The sequence below is a fragment of the Saccopteryx leptura genome, chromosome 3, assembly GCF_036850995.1.
Source record: "Saccopteryx leptura isolate mSacLep1 chromosome 3, mSacLep1_pri_phased_curated, whole genome shotgun sequence".
Lineage (NCBI taxonomy): Eukaryota > Metazoa > Chordata > Mammalia > Chiroptera > Emballonuridae > Saccopteryx > Saccopteryx leptura.
Window position 1 is genome coordinate 322513005 of NC_089505.1, and position 6311 is coordinate 322519315.

A 6311-nucleotide genomic window follows, 5' to 3' on the forward strand; every position below is an offset into this window, starting at 1 on the left:
GAATTGCATTGAGTTTATAGATTGTTTTGGATAATATAGAGATTTTAATGATGTTTATTCTTCCTATCCATGAACATGGTATATGTTTCCACTTGTTTGTATCTTCCTTGATTTCCTTTATCAATGTTTTACAATTTTCCAAGTATAAGTCTTTAACCTCTTTGCTTAAATTTACTCCTATGTACTTTATTTTTTTGTTATTGTTGCAATAGTGAAGGGGATTGTTTTCTTAATTTCTCTTTCATACAGTTCATTGTTGGTGTATAAAAATGCCACTGATTTCTGAATATTGATTTTATATCCTGCCACCTTGCTGAATTCATTTATCAGGTCCAGTAATTTTTTGACTGAGACTTTAGGGTTTTCTATGTACAGTATCATATCATCAGCAAATAATTATAGTTTACTTCTTTTCCAATTTGGATGCCTTTTATCTCCAAAGAGGACATACAGATGGCCAATAGGCAGATGAAAAAAATGTTCAACATCATAGGTCATTTCAAAGAGAGCTTATGGAACCAGGAGCTCTTAATGGTGTGATCTAAGATTGACGTTCTCCATAGGATGTAATAGACACTCAATGGTGCTATGTTTCCCTGAGGAGAATACATTTTAAAAAAAGAAAAAGAAAAAATGTTCAAGATCACTAATCATTAGAGAAATGCAAATTAAAACCATAATGAGATACCACCTCACACCTGTCAGAATGGTGCTCATTAACAAAACAACACATAATAAGTGCTAGAGAAAAGGGAACCCTCCTGCACTGCTGGTGGGAATGCAGACTGGCACAGCCATTGTGGAAAACAGTATGGAGATTCCTCAAAAAATTAAAAATGGAATTACCCTTTGACCCAGCAATCTCACTTTTAGGAATATATCCTATGAATGCCAAATCACTGATTCAAAAGAAAAAATGTACCCCCATATTTATTGCAGCATTGTTTACAACAGCCAAGATCTGGAAACAGCCCAAGTGTCCTTCGGTGGATGAGGGAATTAAAAAGCGCTGGTACATATATACAATGGAATACTATGGGGCCATGAAAAAGAAGAAAATCTTACCTTTTGTGGCAACATGGATGAACCTAGAAACTATCATGCTAAGTGAAATAAGCCAGGCAGAGAAAGAAAAATATCATATGACCTCATTCATTTAAGAAATCTAATGAACAATGTGAACTGAGGAATGGAACAGAGGCAGAGGTCAAGCAGGTGTGTATTGTCAATAAGGCAGGAGTGAGGCTGAGAGAGAAGGTTTGCCTCCCATGCATCTCAGCCAAACAAACACGTCAGAGAGCTCATGCCCAAGTATCTGGGTCCCAGAGAGGCACATCTTCAATCCAGGGATTGAAACCAGAGAGAATCTCCCAGTAAGTACAGGAATCCTTTTCACAAACTTTAACTCTCCTACTCTGCAATAGGGCATGCATGGCTCAAGCCTGCGGGGCTCAAGAGTGGGGGAGAAAGGTTTCCCACTGCAAAAGGTCACTCACCCATCCATTGGATGCCAGTTAGGTCCCTGTTAGGGTGCCATTATGTGAACAAGTCCTGCCGGGTGTGAGGACAATGGAGACACAAAGACCTGACTCTAGAGACCAAGTTCAGTGATGCAGATCCACTTTATTCAGGAAGTAAACTAGCTTACATACATGGGTTCAGCCTATAGGGTGTTACAGGGTGTTCTTCAAAGCCAGTGGCTGAAAAGATCAAGGAGCTGCCTGGTTAGCTCTGAGTCACTTCCTTATAGTGGGCCAGCTCCCTCCTGGGTATGCCTAGGAGGGTTTGAGGTGCTGGAGTGTCCTCACACATTGAATCAGCCACAGCTGCTAGGAATGTGCTCTGTGCTCCATCCACAGGTGTACTCTGAGGATTTTGCTGAGTGGCCTCAAGCCCAGCACTAGTATCAAATATGAATATGTGTTAACCTAGTAAACAACATTTGCCCCACACTGGTGACTTGCTGATGCCTTACCTCATCCAACTTGTGAATCACCCAAGACTCTTTCAACAGCTGAGACTTACAAGCAGCTATCAGATGGTGGCAGATCTCAGGATGCCTTGGTCTTTCTGCTGACCTGTTTTAAGCATGATACTGGTGACAGCTAGCCTTGGACCATAGCATGGCTTCTCCCTCACAAATCCAGGCCTGACAGGCAGCTACCAATCACAGATTCTTTTGTAACTCCTAACAGATAGCTCTGAACTGGTCATAAGAAGTGCCAAGGTCTGATATCAACTTGCACCAAGTTCCCTTCCAAAAGACCCCAAAGTCAATGAACCTAGTGGTTGGCTACAGTCCACAATAGAACACAACCTGATAGCTTCACAAGTAGCATACCAAAACAAAGGTCACTGCAAGCACCAAGCCCCACTGGGGCAAACATCACTCCATGGGTCAGCTACTACACAGCAGCTTTTATGCTGTAGTCATAGCCAGCTAGCCTGAGGGTCAGTCACACCCACTGAGGTATCAGTAGCAATCAAAGTTCAAATACAACAGGAAGGCTCAACTACAAAAAGAAGGACATTTCTACATCACCAGGTTCAGGTGATCTGGGAAAATGTGACACTGGGAACTACAGAACACCTACTAGATAAGGCCACCCCACAAGATTTGGAGAAACAACATATCTACCTAATACATAGAAGCAAACACAGAGAGGCAGCCAAAACTAAAGTAAAATGAAACATGCCTCAAATGAAAAAACAGGAGAGATCTCCAGAGAAAGAACTAAATAAAATAGAGGCAAGCAATTTACCAGATATAGAATTCAAAACACTGATTAAAACTATGTTAAAGGAACTTAGAGAAAAATTAGATGAACTCAGTGATAACTTCAACAAAGAAATAGTAAACACAAAAATGAGCACTAAAAGCTATAAGCACAAAAATGAGCATTAAAAGCTATAAAAGAAAACACCAGTCAGAACTAAGGAATACAGTAACTGAAATGAAGAATACACTAAAAGGAATCAATAGCAAATTAGATAAAGAAGAATCATTTATTTTGAAGACAAGGTAGAAAATACCTAATCAGAACAAAAAAAAGAAAAAAAGAATTAAAAAAGAGGAGAGTTTAAGGGATGGGACAACATCAAAAATAACAACATTCACATCATAGGGATATTAAAAGAAGAAAAGAGAGAGCAAAGAACTGAAAAGCTATTTGAAGAAATAATGACAGAAAACTTCCCTAATCTGGTGAAGAAAAAAGAAAAGAAGACACAAGTTAGAAAGTGAAGAGTTCTAAAACGATAAACGCAAAAAAGCCCTGACCAATAGATATTATAATTAAAATGGTAAATATTAATTACAAAGAGAAAATCTTAAAAGGAGCGAAAGAAACTGTTGGTTATCCACATGGGAGCTCTCATAAGACTGTTAGTTGACTTTTTAGCAGAAGGTTTTCAGGCCAGAAAAGATTGACATAAAATATTTAAAGTAATGAAAAACAAAGATCTACCAACCAAGACTATTCTACCCAGTGTGGCACTCAGTTAAAATTCAAAGAGAGACAAATAGCTTCCTAGACAAGAAAAAGTTAAAAGCAGTTCATCACCACCAAACCAATATTATAAGAAATGTTAAAGGTACTTCTATAAAAAGAAGACAAGGAAAAATATGAACATAAATATGAACAATAAAATAGCAATCATGTTGTACCTATCAATAATCACTTTAAAAGTAAATTGATTAAATACACTAATCAAAAGTCATAAGGTTGTTAAATGGATATAAAAATAAAAGACTCATACATATGTTGTCTACAATAAACCCACTTCAGATCAAAAAACACATACAGACTAAAAGTAAAGGGATAGAAAAAGATATTTTATGCAAGTGCAAATAAAAAGAAAGCAGGGGTATCAATACTTATATCAGACAAATAAACTTTAAAATAAAGACTATAATAAGATGATATAACCCTTGTAAACATATATAAACCCAAAATAAGAGTGCATAAGCAGAAAAAGCAAATATTGATGGACATAGAAGGAGAGAGCAACAGTAATACAGTCACAATAAGAGACTTTAACACCCTATTGACATCAATGGATAGGTCTTTCAGGCAGAAAATCAGCAAAGAAACAGTAGCATCAAATGACAAATTATACCAAATAGATTTAACTGATGTTTTTAGAGGATTTCGCCCCAAACCAGTAGAATATGTGTTCTCTTCAAATGCACACGGAACATTTTTCAGAATCAACCACATGTTAGGCCACAAAACAAGATTCAATAAATTTAAGAAGATTGAAATCATACCAAGCATCTTTTCTGACCACAAAGATATGAAAACAGAAATTAATAAAAACAACAACCAAAAAAGATGAAAATCACACAAACACATGGAGGCTAACTAATGTGCTACTCAAAATTAATGGGTTAACAATAAAATCAAGGAAGAAATCAAAAGATACCTTGAGACAAAAAAATAAAATAAAAACACAATGACACCAAATCTTTGTGATTCAGCAAAAGCAAACTTATGAGGGAAATTCATGACAAGAAAGGAACTACCTCAAAAAAAAAAAAAAAAGAAAGAAAGAAAAGAAAAAGAAATCTCAAATAAACAATCTAACTTTATCCTTAAATAAACTAGAAAAAGGACATAAAAGAAAAAGAAATCTCAAATAAACAATCTAACTTTATCCTTAAATAAACTAGAAAAAGGACATAAACAAAGCCCAAAGTAAGCACAGGAAGAAGTGGAAATAACAAAATAGAGTCTAAAACAATACAAAAGATCAATGAAACCAAGAATTGGTTCTTTTAAAAGAGAGAGGACTTAAATAAAATCAGAAATGAAAGAAGTCACAACAGACACCACAGAAATAAAGATCAGGAGCAACAAAGGGTTTTCCACTTTCTTTTTATCCCACTTTCACTAATTTTATTCAACATATTATTAAAAGTTCTCTAGGCTCAGCAACTAGACATGATAAAGAAAAAAGTAAAATTGTCATTGTTTTTAAAAGACACAATACTATAAATATATATAAAGAACCTTAAATTTTTCACTAAAAAACTACTAGAACTGATAAATTCAGTAAAGTATCAATATACAAAATAAATATAAAAAAATAGATTACATTTTTACATACCCATAATGAATTATTAGAAAGAGAAATTTAAAAACAGCACAATTTACAATAGCACCAAAAAAAATGTTACCTAAAAATAAATATAAGCAAAAAGGTAAAAGACCTGGCCTTGGAAAATTATAAGACATTAAAAAAAAGATACAAATAAATAGAAACATGTATTTTGCTCATAGATAAGAAGAATTAACAACATTAGAAATGTCTATATTACCCAAAGCTATAGATTCAATACAATCCTTGTCAATTTATCAATGGCATTTTTTCACAGAACTAGAACCTCAAAAGATTCTGAATTGATGCAGCAATCTTAAGAAAGAACAAAGTTGGAGGTATTACACAACCTGATTTCAAATTATATGCTACAAGACCATAGTTATCAAAACAGCATGGTACTGGCATTAAAAGAAGCACATAGTTCAATGAAACATAATAGAGTCCAGAAGTAAACCCATTCCTACATGTCAATTACTCTATGACAAAGAAAGTAAGAATACACAGTAGATTAAAGACAGTCTATTCAATAAATGGTGTTGGGAAAACTGGACAGACACATGCAAAAAAAAAAAAAAAAAAGAAAAAAGAAAAAAATCTAGACCACTTTCTTATGCCATACACAAAAATAAACTCAAAATGGATTAAATACTTGAAGCTAAAACTTGACTCTGTAAAACATGTAAAAGAAAATACAGGCAGTAAAATTTCTGACTTTTATCTCAGCAATATTTTTTTGATATATCTCCCCAGGCAAGAAAAATAAAAGAAAAAATAGGCCCTGGCCGGTTGGCTCAGCGGTAGAGCGTTGGCCTGGCGTGCGGGGGACCCAGGTTCGATTCCCGGCCAGGGCACATAGGAGAAGCGCCCATTTGCTTCTCCACACCCCTCCCTCCCTTCCTCTCTGTCTCTCTCTTCCCCTCCCGCAGCCAAGGCTCCATTGGAGCAAAGATGGCCCAGGTGCTGGGGATGGGCTCCTTGGCCTCTGCCCCAGGCACTAGAGTGGCTCTGGTCGTGGCAGAGCATCGCCCCCCTGGTGGGCAGAGCATCACCCCTGGTGGGCGTGCCGGGTGGATCCCGGTCGGGCGCATGCGGGAGTCTGTCTGACTGTCTCTCCTCGTTTCCAGCTTCAGAAAAATACAAAAAAAAAAAAAAGAAAGAAAGAAAAGAAAAGAAAAAATAAACAAATGGGACTACAGTAAATAAAAATG

General features: G+C 36.1%; 1 non-coding gene across 1 annotated transcript; it reads left to right on the forward strand.

The window, feature by feature from the left end:
* The first annotated feature begins 491 nt into the window (after positions 1-491).
* Positions 492-612, forward strand: LOC136401575 (small nucleolar RNA SNORA25). The gene has a single exon (XR_010750600.1). It is a non-coding gene; the product is annotated as a small nucleolar RNA SNORA25 (small nucleolar RNA).
* Positions 613-6311: the final 5699 nt, after the last annotated feature.